This window comes from Spermophilus citellus (genome assembly GCF_964194105.1).
Source record: "Spermophilus citellus genome assembly, chromosome: 1".
Taxonomy (NCBI): domain Eukaryota; kingdom Metazoa; phylum Chordata; class Mammalia; order Rodentia; family Sciuridae; genus Spermophilus; species Spermophilus citellus.
Window position 1 is genome coordinate 86,065,396 of NC_138182.1, and position 12,824 is coordinate 86,078,219.

Genomic DNA, 12,824 nt, shown 5'->3' on the forward strand with positions numbered 1-12,824 from the left:
CACTTACCAGGAGCTCAGTCAACTATCAGGTCAAGTAAATCAAGACTCTTGGCAATGGTGACTGATACCATTGACTGAGGATGGGACCCATATTGTTCTTCCCTGCAATCCAGAAATCATGATGATCCAGAGCTCAGGGAATCATCCAGTGGAAAAACAAGTAAAGAGCTAGCCAAGGAGCAATGCAAGAAACAGCAGTCTGTGTACCTAGGAAATTTATGTCAGCTTCATCCAATGGTTTTCGTAATACCTAGCATAACATCCCAAGGGAGGAAATCCGGTGGCAGAGTGTTTGCCAAGCATGCCAAAGTCCATGGGTCCCATTCCAGGTTCACTCACTCACACACAGTAGCAATGTAAGTAAAAAAATCAGCATTCAGCTGAAAGTGAAGCTGCACGTAAATGCATGTGTGGGAAAAGAGAAGTGAATTACTGTTAGAACTGTGTATTTCCATTAGGACACAGCATCCCTGTTCAGGATGTTCTAATTCATTTATGTAAATCTGCATATTTGTCAGCAGAAGCACATTTCCATGTGAAGGCAGAGGAAGCGGGCACAACCCTTGGTGGTTCCAAGAAGTGGAAGCCAAAGGTATGTAAACATGGCCATTTCCCTTCCTGGCTTCCCAACATTTGCCTTGCTCTACTAATGGACAGTAGGCCCCATGAAATTACCTCTCTGACTATTCTCATCAAGCCGAGATCATCACTGAATCCTTCGGTCTAAAAACACTTGGAAACTTTGAGAATGTGCAAACCATTTCAGAATTCATGGTACCTTATTGAACTAGTTGCTCCTTAGGTCTGAGGCCTAAAATTGCTTGGGGTTTTCTGCTTCCATTTGGATAACCTCCTGAAATGATCAATGACTTATGATCAAATATTAGACTGATTTAAGAGCTGGTTATTATGATGAACTCATGAAAAACACCAATGGCCACCGAATGGACTCATGTTCAAGGGTGGTCCCTACTTGTGGCCCAAAAGGTTAGGATTATACTACTAGCCTCTAACCAAGGGCCATGGATTTCAATAGGCCTTGTCTTCAGTGTCTATTCCCCATTAGAGAACTGGGTCAATTCTGGAACACAGCTTCCTGAGCATTCAGGCAAGAGAGCCATGAGAAAACGGGGGAAGGGGCAAGAATAGGAAAGGCAGATGTTAAAATATTACTGTTGGCACAAGAATAGGATCTTGTGTCTCCAAGATCCAAGAAACTACCCCAAAGGCTTGCAGAAGTAATAAACAAATTGACCAAAAAAGCAGGATAGAAAATGAATATTTAAAAAGGAAGAAAGAAAGAGAAAGAAAAAAGAAAGAAAGGGAAAGAAAGAAAGAAAAGAAAGACACCTGTGCTTTCCCATAGACCCACGTTGAATGTTCGGACTATGCAATCAGGAAAGGCATTTTCATTCCCATGATATTCTGAGTTGCCCTGCTAGATTCCTCCACACTCTTTTTGTGCCTGTCTCCTGGCCTATTCAATTTTCATGTACCAGGGCGTCTTGAAAATGTGTACTCAAAATCACTTTTATGCCTTGGTACCCTGTTCTGTCACTGTTTGCTTTTTGACTACAAAGTGCTGCCTACACAACCACATCATTGAGCCCAAGTTAGGTAAATGCAAAATGGAGAAATCTTTCTCTCCCTAATTTGGCATCATATGCGAAGGATGAGTCTTCCTCTCAGTAAAAATTTCCCCAAAGGTTTTTTAGATTGCAAAAGTTTTTGTTCAGCTAAGGAGGCCCAGGTAATGCTGTTCCGTTTCCCTTCAGCATAGCATAATTCAAATTCTTACAAACCAACGTGATTCTATCCCAAATGTCCTGTCATCAGAATGTTGCCTGTGTGTAATGCTGGCTGATATCCGAATTTGCCAGAATGTGTTCGAGTATATTTTAAATATCATTCTCTCCTTTATGCTAGAAAACGTTGAGTCGGGTTAGGTGTTACAGGAGTAGTATGTCTGCGCAGTTTCGCGCATCAGATAGTATGTTTTGGGAGGCTGTGTTTCTTCTGTGGTGGCGTTCTCCTTTCAGAGTCAGTAGCCATGTGAAGATGAAAGTTGGTCTTCGTGGGGGAGGATATATGAAGTTCTCTTTTCAATCGTTCAATTTTGGAAGATTAGACTTGTCTAGTTTTTTAATCCTTACTGACGTGCACAGCCCAAGCGACATGTCTGCTTTAACATGCTGATTCAGAATGGGTTATTGATATGAATTTTAAATGATATCAATTTGTTATGAATTTTACCAGAGAGTCTCTGAGATTTGCATAGGAGAGCGCTTTGATGGTTTCTCTGAGGATGCATTTGAAAAGGAAACGCATACTCTGGATGGTAAGAGCCTTTATATTTTTCATATAAAAAATTACAGTGGACAGCATATTTATTTCAATCCTAAGCAGCAGTCTATTTGAACAGTGGAAGACAGGAATCTACTGAGTAGTGGAAGGTAACAATGGGTACATCTCCTGCCTTTGGAGGGACAGGTAACATCCAGAGTGTCATGAGGTGATTGGAACCAATGATTCAAAACCTGAGCAGACTAAGGCTGGGAAACACTGGAGGGGACAGTAGAAGGTGGATTGAAGAAGGAGCAAAACAGAGTACAGGGAGTCAATGGAGAGAAAAGAAGCAAGCAGGTGTGCACCGTGAAGGGGGGAATCTCAGATGACTGGCTACAGAGAGAGAAAGAGAGAGACAGGGAGAGAAGCATATTAGAGATGCCAGAAAGCCTTGTGAGCTTCAGGGACCAAACTTGGCATGAGATGTAGTGCCAGTTGTTCCAATCTTCCTGTCTTCCTCCTGGAGAGAAAGGCGTTCAGGAACTCAGTCCCAGGTCATGCAGAGCTACCTTGATGGACCACCCGTAAACTGACATGGTCCCACAGCCACAAACAGAATTGAACATCCTAAGAAACGCTGGTATTTTTTGGAGCACCCTCCTGGACTTGGGAAGTGTAGGGTTGGTTACGGATTGATCACCAAGGCCCCAGCCTGACCGAAGGTCCACTGCAAAAATTGACTCCTTATACATCTTTGATTTGGGGGACCTGGTAGAGAGGAGACTGTGGCTCGATTCCAAATAGGCAGTTGAAGTTGAAGAATTTAGGGTTGGACTCCCACAGACTGCATCTCTCCACTCCCGTGGGTCATCTGTTGGGGACCAGGTTCAAAATACGCACTGCAATTCGGCAGGTCTTGAATTCTGCATCTGTAATGGGTTCTAAGGTGATTCCAATGCTCCTGGCCCTCAGAGCACATTCTGAGGAGTCAGGGAATGGACTTCTCCTTAATGAAGCCTCAGTGAAGAGCCATGGGGAGATAGCTGAGGACCAAAGGAGACTTATGGAAGGCCAAGGATTTGCTTTCATCTCTGAGCATGGCTCTTGACAAGGGGGAAGGTCCTTGTAAGGTTATTTGAGAAAAAGAGTGAGTGGGAGAAATCCCTACAAAGACAATCAAGTGGACAATCAAGATGGAGACCACCATGGTCGAGGTTCTTTCTGAAAAGCAGAAGGGTAAGGGAAAGGAGGAAGGCAAGCAAGAAGTCAGCTGGGTACATTTGGAGAGTGTGATGAGGAAACAGGGAATGCATCTCAGCTGTTTTCAGTAGGTCTGCCTTCAAATGAAAACTGGGAGTACTGTCTGTCCGTAGATTATTCAAAGTAGAGGAGAATGGTACATGGAGTCAAACTAGAGCAAGTCATTTCCCTGTACGTGCAGGCCTGGAGCCTGCATTTGCAGTGATGTCAGTGGTTCAGAGGGGATGTCTATGATTGTAGAAGCACTGGCTTTTTTCAAAAAGACCGCTCTCATCTCCTTCCCTATTCTGGGCAGGGGGACATAGTGCGATGGAATCCAGAGCTTTTAGCAAGCTACAAATGTGCTCTAGTCCTGAGTGACTCCTGACCCTATTCAGAGCTCATTTTGTGAGACAGTCATTTCATGGAAATCCTTGAAAGATGACCAACATAGAGGAAAGCAGATTCGGTGGAAACTGAAGACTTGGGAGAGCTCATACTTTGAGTATCCAAAGACTTATTTTTCATGGGCCTTCCCACAGGTTATAAGTATGGAAAGTTATGGGAAGGAAAGACTTCTGCGATAACACAGTCGACCCTTTTCCCTTTGCTTTACCATACTTTGAGACTTTAATCTTACCATCCATTGTTTCCTAGAACTGAGTCCTCTGTCTTCTCCCGTGATTGCATCAAGAAAGCCCAAGTTGCCTAAAGCGGAGGATGCAAGGAAGGAGGGCACACCAGTGTCCCCCGTGGGTATGGAAATCAAGAATGTTTTTAATGAGCCCTTCTGCTGAAAGTGTATATCTCAGCCAATCGGTGGGGGGAAAGTTCTTGGATCAGAAATGGATGACCCCTTCACTGCACTCCACACCATTGGTGCTCCCTGACTTCTAGCACAACTGGAGGAACAGCACAGGTGTTGGGAGTGCAGCGCACTGAAGAACTCCCATATGTGTCAAGGAAGATATCTGCCATCACATCCTTCCTCACTGTGCCTCTCTCCGTTGGCATCCATTCGCTTTCCTCTTTGATTTATGGCCATTGCAAAGAGTCTCGGGGTTGGAAACTTCACTGCTTGTGTTGATTCAACCTATGTTTCTGCCCCTGTTTAAGGTGGTACCATGCAGCCTTGTGGTTTTGAGAACCCAAAACCAGGAAATATGCACACAAACCCTAAGGGGCCAAAGGCTACCAAAGTTATTCCCAAAGTGAAGCATGAGTGTCCAGCTCCTTCTTAATATGAGACCAAGGTATGCTGGTTTGGTCACATGCATGGCTAATTGACTCTATGTCCCTTTTCCTTTTCAGTATCTCAGACGGCTCCTTCCTTGAAGTAATTGCACCTTGCGCTTCTCTTCCTAAGACCTACACATGGCAGTAATTACACAGCTTTTATTTGATATCATTTTCCCAAACCCATCCAGCCTCCCACTGGATTGAGACATTCTCGTGAAACTACAGACATAGAGATGAAGGGTGCCAGGAAGAAGGATGTCAAGACTATTACATCAGGTACATTTTGCACTAGGAGTTCTTTGGAAAGGCGTCTATGGACACACCTGAAATGGTGGCATTATGGGAAAACCTCTGAAAGGCTCCCATTCCTCATCTTTTGTATCCCCCATTGGAAGGGGAGATTGGATACAGAAAAGGCCAGTGTCAACGTGGGCATTCACGTTGGTACAAAATTGCCTAAAATTGCCTTTATCAACGTGAGAAAAACACCATTCAAGGCAACCATTAACTCAGTGGTGGGTAAAACCCAAGATCCACTACTGGATTTAGGGATTTATAATCATGAATGAGGAAGCTTAGGCTAACGTGCTGCAGAGTTTCCAGATGTGCAGTGGACAGCTAGGCGGTAGTGTCAGGCTCCTGAGAGACTGAGCTCCATATTGGACTTGGACACAAAAATAGATGGTGAGCCAGTGAGACATGTGAAGAAGCCACGTAAAAACAATCAGATTGAGTGCTATCACGACACCCAGCGTGCTCTTTGATGGCTCACACCCATATTGTGCTCTATGCACGGATTTACTCAGTCAGTGACCTCCTCCTTCTGTGTGCTTTATTCTGCACTCACTTACTATGTTACCTCACTATACGTTTCCCCTCTCCTCTTTCCTATAGAAAAAGTATGGTATTATCAGGACATAGGCAATAGCTTCCTTGCATGGTCTCTCAGGCTGCCCATCCAAAGTTCCTCCTTCACGACACTGATGCCATCGACCCTATTCCTATTCATGCCTGTAATAGTCATTTTCAAGGGAGGGAATTGAACCCAGGACCTTGACATGCAAAGCAGTTTCTCTACCACTGAGCCTGAATGCCAGCTCTTCTGATTCATTGAGGACGTTGGCAATTCCAAGGCTCAGGACATCGCACGCCAAACATGCAGAACACTTTCCTCAGTGTAGGCAGCTGAGCAGCACAGAAACCAGATGGTGAACACAAACACCTGAATCCTGTCCTCTAGTTCCTGTCCCATCTGATTGGATACGTTTTACAGACTTGTGAAATGATCCCCCGTTCTAGGCACACAGATTTTTAGTTGAATTCACTTAGGAAGCTCATTGTTCCCTCGCACTGACGACTTCGTGTCCTCTACGTGTCTGCATACCTTCCCCCAGTCCAGGTGTGCATCCAAATTATATTCTACACAATCGCCACCAATTTCGCACAGGCCCCTCGCATTCGATGTACCCGGGGGATGTGTCACGTTGCTCTCGCTACACTGCACGTATGAGGCATGAACCTCGGTGTACCCACGTTGCCTTTATGCACTGATGTTTTATGCACGTGATGGTCCCAGTGTTGTCAAGTCAACTAGAAACCTTTCAGAGTGTAAATCGGGCCTCTCTTGGTGTATGCATCCCTGTCCCCTGTCCTTTCAGTCACTTGACAGGACTCCAACTGTATTTGTTTTGAGCCATGCAGATGCCATTGAATCATGGTCTCTTTCTCTCCCTTGCAAATCCCTTCCTTGCTGTCACCATTTCCGACCCCTGGCTGCCCCCCATGCTCACTCATTGAGACACTGCTCTGGCCCTACCTGCAGGAACGCCACCACATCTGAAGTCTTTTATCCACACTAGCACTTACCAGGAGCTCAGTCAACTATCAGGTCAAGTAAATCAAGACTCTTGGCAATGGTGACTGATACCATTGACTGAGGATGGGACCCATATTGTTCTTCCCTGCAATCCAGAAATCATGATTATCCAGAGCTCAGGGAATCATCCAGTGGAAAAACAAGTAAAGAGCTAGCCAAGGAGCAATGCAAGAAACAGCAGTCTGTGTACCTAGGAAATTTATGTCAGCTTCATCCAATGGTTTTCGTAATACCTAGCATAACATCCCAAGGGAGGAAATCCGGTGGCAGAGTGTTTGCCAAGCATGCCAAAGTCCATGGGTCCCATTCCAGGTTCACTCACTCACACACAGTAGCAATGTAAGTAAAAAAAATCAGCATTCAGCTGAAAGTGAAGCTGCACGTAAATGCATGTGTGGGAAAAGAGAAGTGAATTACTGTTAGAACTGTGTATTTCCATTAGGACACAGCATCCCTGTTCAGGATGTTCTAATTCATTTATGTAAATCTGCATATTTGTCAGCAGAAGCACATTTCCATGTGAAGGCAGAGGAAGAGGGCACAACCCTTGGTGGTTCCAAGAAGTGGAAGCCAAAGGTATGTAAACATGGCCATTTCCCTTCCTGGCTTCCCAACATTTGCCTTGCTCTACTAATGGACAGTAGGCCCCATGAAATTACCTCTCTGACTATTCTCATCAAGCCGAGATCATCACTGAATCCTTCGGTCTAAAAACACTTGGAAACTTTGAGAATGTGCAAACCATTTCAGAATTCATGGTACCTTATTGAACTAGTTGCTCCTTAGGTCTGAGGCCTAAAATTGCTTGGGGTTTTCTGCTTCCATTTGGATAACCTCCTGAAATGATCAATGACTTATGATCAAATATTAGACTGATTTAAGAGCTGGTTATTATGATGAACTCATGAAAAACACCAATGGCCACCGAATGGACTCATGTTCAAGGGTGGTCCCTACTTGTGGCCCAAAAGGTTAGGATTATACTACTAGCCTCTAACCAAGGGCCATGGATTTCAATAGGCCTTGTCTTCAGTGTCTATTCCCCATTAGAGAACTGGGTCAATTCTGGAACACAGCTTCCTGAGCATTCAGGCAAGAGAGCCATGAGAAAACGGGGGAAGGGGCAAGAATAGGAAAGGCAGATGTTAAAATATTACTGTTGGCACAAGAATAGGATCTTGTGTCTCCAAGATCCAAGAAACTACCCCAAAGGCTTGCAGAAGTAATAAACAAATTGACCAAAAAAGCAGGATAGAAAATGAATATTTAAAAAGGAAGAAAGAAAGAGAAAGAAAAAAGAAAGAAAGGGAAAGAAAGAAAGAAAAGAAAGACACCTGTGCTTTCCCATAGACCCACGTTGAATGTTCGGACTATGCAATCAGGAAAGGCATTTTCATTCCCATGATATTCTGAGTTGCCCTGCTAGATTCCTCCACACTCTTTTTGTGCCTGTCTCCTGGCCTATTCAATTTTCATGTACCAGGGCGTCTTGAAAATGTGTACTCAAAATCACTTTTATGCCTTGGTACCCTGTTCTGTCACTGTTTGCTTTTTGACTACAAAGTGCTGCCTACACAACCACATCATTGAGCCCAAGTTAGGTAAATGCAAAATGGAGAAATCTTTCTCTCCCTAATTTGGCATCATATGCGAAGGATGAGTCTTCCTCTCAGTAAAAATTTCCCCAAAGGTTTTTTAGATTGCAAAAGTTTTTGTTCAGCTAAGGAGGCCCAGGTAATGCTGTTCCGTTTCCCTTCAGCATAGCATAATTCAAATTCTTACAAACCAACGTGATTCTATCCCAAATGTCCTGTCATCAGAATGTTGCCTGTGTGTAATGCTGGCTGATATCCGAATTTGCCAGAATGTGTTCGAGTATATTTTAAATATCATTCTCTCCTTTATGCTAGAAAACGTTGAGTCGGGTTAGGTGTTACAGGAGTAGTATGTCTGCGCAGTTTCGCGCATCAGATAGTATGTTTTGGGAGGCTGTGTTTCTTCTGTGGTGGCGTTCTCCTTTCAGAGTCAGTAGCCATGTGAAGATGAAAGTTGGTCTTCGTGGGGGAGGATATATGAAGTTCTCTTTTCAATCGTTCAATTTTGGAAGATTAGACTTGTCTAGTTTTTTAATCCTTACTGACGTGCACAGCCCAAGCGACATGTCTGATTTAACATGCTGATTCAGAATGGGTTATTGATATGAATTTTAAATGATATCAATTTGTTATGAATTTTACCAGAGAGTCTCTGAGATTTGCATAGGAGAGCGCTTTGATGGTTTCTCTGAGGATGCATTTGAAAAGGAAACGCATACTCTGGATGGTAAGAGCCTTTATATTTTTCATATAAAAAATTACAGTGGACAGCATATTTATTTCAATCCTAAGCAGCAGTCTATTTGAACAGTGGAAGACAGGAATCTACTGAGTAGTGGAAGGTAACAATGGGTACATCTCCTGCCTTTGGAGGGACAGGTAACATCCAGAGTGTCATGAGGTGATCGGAACCAATGATTCAAAACCTGAGCAGACTAAGGCTGGGAAACACTGGAGGGGACAGTAGAAGGTGGATTGAAGAAGGAGCAAAACAGAGTACAGGGAGTCAATGGAGAGAAAAGAAGCAAGCAGGTGTGCACCGTGAAGGGGGGAATCTCAGATGACTGGCTACAGAGAGAGAAAGAGAGAGACAGGGAGAGAAGCATATTAGAGATGCCAGAAAGCCTTGTGAGCTTCAGGGACCAAACTTGGCATGAGATGTAGTGCCAGTTGTTCCAATCTTCCTGTCTTCCTCCTGGAGAGAAAGGCGTTCAGGAACTCAGTCCCAGGTCATGCAGAGCTACCTTGATGGACCACCCGTAAACTGACATGGTCCCACAGCCACAAACAGAATTGAACATCCTAAGAAACGCTGGTATTTTTTGGAGCACCCTCCTGGACTTGGGAAGTGTAGGGTTGGTTACGGATTGATCACCAAGGCCCCAGCCTGACCGAAGGTCCACTGCAAAAATTGACTCCTTATACATCTTTGATTTGGGGGACCTGGTAGAGAGGAGACTGTGGCTCGATTCCAAATAGGCAGTTGAAGTTGAAGAATTTAGGGTTGGACTCCCACAGACTGCATCTCTCCACTCCCGTGGGTCATCTGTTGGGGACCAGGTTCAAAATACGCACTGCAATTCGGCAGGTCTTGAATTCTGCATCTGTAATGGGTTCTAAGGTGATTCCAATGCTCCTGGCCCTCAGAGCACATTCTGAGGAGTCAGGGAATGGACTTCTCCTTAATGAAGCCTCAGTGAAGAGCCATGGGGAGATAGCTGAGGACCAAAGGAGACTTATGGAAGGCCAAGGATTTGCTTTCATCTCTGAGCATGGCTCTTGACAAGGGGGAAGGTCCTTGTAAGGTTATTTGAGAAAAAGAGTGAGTGGGAGAAATCCCTACAAAGACAATCAAGTGGACAATCAAGATGGAGACCACCATGGTCGAGGTTCTTTCTGAAAAGCAGAAGGGTAAGGGAAAGGAGGAAGGCAAGCAAGAAGTCAGCTGGGTACATTTGGAGAGTGTGATGAGGAAACAGGGAATGCATCTCAGCTGTTTTCAGTAGGTCTGCCTTCAAATGAAAACTGGGAGTACTGTCTGTCCGTAGATTATTCAAAGTAGAGGAGAATGGTACATGGAGTCAAACTAGAGCAAGTCATTTCCCTGTGCCGCACGTGCAGGCCTGGAGCCTGCATTTTGCAGTGATGTCAGTGGTTCAGAGGGGATGTCTATGATTGTAGAAGCACTGGCTTTTTTCAAAAAGACCGCTCTCATCTCCTTCCCTATTCTGGGCAGGGGGACATAGTGCGATGGAATCCAGAGCTTTTAGCAAGCTACAAATGTGCTCTAGTCCTGAGTGACTCCTGACCCTATTCAGAGCTCATTTTGTGAGACAGTCATTTCATGGAAATCCTTGAAAGATGACCAACATAGAGGAAAGCAGATTCGGTGGAAACTGAAGACTTGGGAGAGCTCATACTTTGAGTATCCAAAGACTTATTTTTCATGGGCCTTCCCACAGGTTATAAGTATGGAAAGTTATGGGAAGGAAAGACTTCTGCGATAACACAGTCGACCCTTTTCCCTTTGCTTTACCATACTTTGAGACTTTAATCTTACCATCCATTGTTTCCTAGAACTGAGTCCTCTGTCTTCTCCCGTGATTGCATCAAGAAAGCCCAAGTTGCCTAAAGCGGAGGATGCAAGGAAGGAGGGCACACCAGTGTCCCCCGTGGGTATGGAAATCAAGAATGTTTTTAATGAGCCCTTCTGCTGAAAGTGTATATCTCAGCCAATCGGTGGGGGGAAAGTTCTTGGATCAGAAATGGATGACCCCTTTCACTGCACTCCACACCATTGGTGCTCCCTGACTTCTAGCACAACTGGAGGAACAGCACAGGTGTTGGGAGTGCAGCGCACTGAAGAACTCCCATATGTGTCAAGGAAGATATCTGCCATCACATCCTTCCTCACTGTGCCTCTCTCCGTTGGCATCCATTCGCTTTCCTCTTTGATTTATGGCCATTGCAAAGAGTCTCGGGGTTGGAAACTTCACTGCTTGTGTTGATTCAACCTATGTTTCTGCCCCTGTTTAAGGTGGTACCATGCAGCCTTGTGGTTTTGAGAACCCAAAACCAGGAAATATGCACACAAACCCTAAGGGGCCAAAGGCTACCAAAGTTATTCCCAAAGTGAAGCATGAGTGTCCAGCTCCTTCTTAATATGAGACCAAGGTATGGCTGGTTTGGTCACATGCATGGCTAATTGACTCTATGTCCCTTTTCCTTTTCAGTATCTCAGACGGCTCCTTCCTTGAAGGTAATTGCACCTTGCGCTTCTCTTCCTAAGACCTACACATGGCAGTAATTACACAGCTTTTATTTGATATCATTTTCCCAAACCCATCCAGCCTCCCACTGGATTGAGACATTCTCGTGAAACTACAGACATAGAGATGAAGGGTGCCAGGAAGAAGGATGTCAAGACTATTACATCAGGTACATTTTGCACTAGGAGTTCTTTGGAAAGGCGTCTATGGACACACCTGAAATGGTGGCATTATGGGAAAACCTCTGAAAGGCTCCCATTCCTCATTCTTTTGTATCCCCCATTGGAAGGGGAGATTGGATACAGAAAAGGCCAGTGTCAACGTGGGCATTCACGTTGGTACAAAATTGCCTTTATCAACGTGAGAAAAACACCATTCAAGGCAACCATTAACTCAGTGGTGGGTAAAACCCAAGATCCACTACTGGATTTAGGGATTTATAATCATGAATGAGGAAGCTTAGGCTAACGTGCTGCAGAGTTTCCAGATGTGCAGTGGACAGCTAGGCGGTAGTGTCAGGCTCCTGAGAGACTGAGCTCCATATTGGACTTGGACACAAAAATAGATGGTGAGCCAGTGAGACATGTGAAGAAGCCACGTAAAAACAATCAGATTGAGTGCTATCACGACACCCAGCGTGCTCTTTGATGGCTCACACCCATATTGTGCTCTATGCACGGATTTACTCAGTCAGTGACCTCCTCCTTCTGTGTGCTTTATTCTGCACTCACTTACTATGTTACCTCACTATACGTTTCCCCTCTCCTCTTTCCTATAGAAAAAGTATGGTATTATCAGGACATAGGCAATAGCTTCCTTGCATGGTCTCTCAGGCTGCCCATCCAAAGTTCCTCCTTCACGACACTGATGCCATCGACCCTATTCCTATTCATGCCTGTAATAGTCATTTTCAAGGGAGGGAATTGAACCCAGGACCTTGACATGCAAAGCAGTTTCTCTACCACTGAGCCTGAATGCCAGCTCTTCTGATTCATTGAGGACTTTGGCAATTCCAAGGCTCAGGACATCGCACGCCAAACATGCAGAACACTTTCCTCAGTGTAGGCAGCTGAGCAGCACAGAAACCAGATGGTGAACACAAACACCTGAATCCTGTCCTCTAGTTCCTGTCCCATCTGATTGGATACGTTTTACAGACTTGTGAAATGATCCCCCGTTCTAGGCACACAGATTTTTAGTTGAATTCACTTAGGAAGCTCATTGTTCCCTCGCACTGACGACTTCGTGTCCTCTACGTGTCTGCATACCTTCCCCCAGTCCAGGTGTGCATCCAAATTATATTCTACACAATCGCCACCA

The 12,824-nt window shown here is 44.7% G+C and overlaps 1 protein-coding gene across 1 annotated transcript in view; it reads left to right on the top strand.

The window, feature by feature from the left end:
- The first annotated feature begins 553 nt into the window (after window positions 1-553).
- The window catches only part of LOC308657401 (ankyrin repeat domain-containing protein 62-like), a 47,340-nt gene continuing 35,069 nt past the window's right edge, over window positions 554-12,824 (top strand). Inside the window, exons 1-2 of the mRNA XM_081309090.1 lie at window positions 554-592; window positions 8,881-8,962. The gene's annotated coding sequence lies outside the window, so the exon portion shown is untranslated. The remainder of the gene's footprint in view (window positions 593-8,880; window positions 8,963-12,824) is intronic.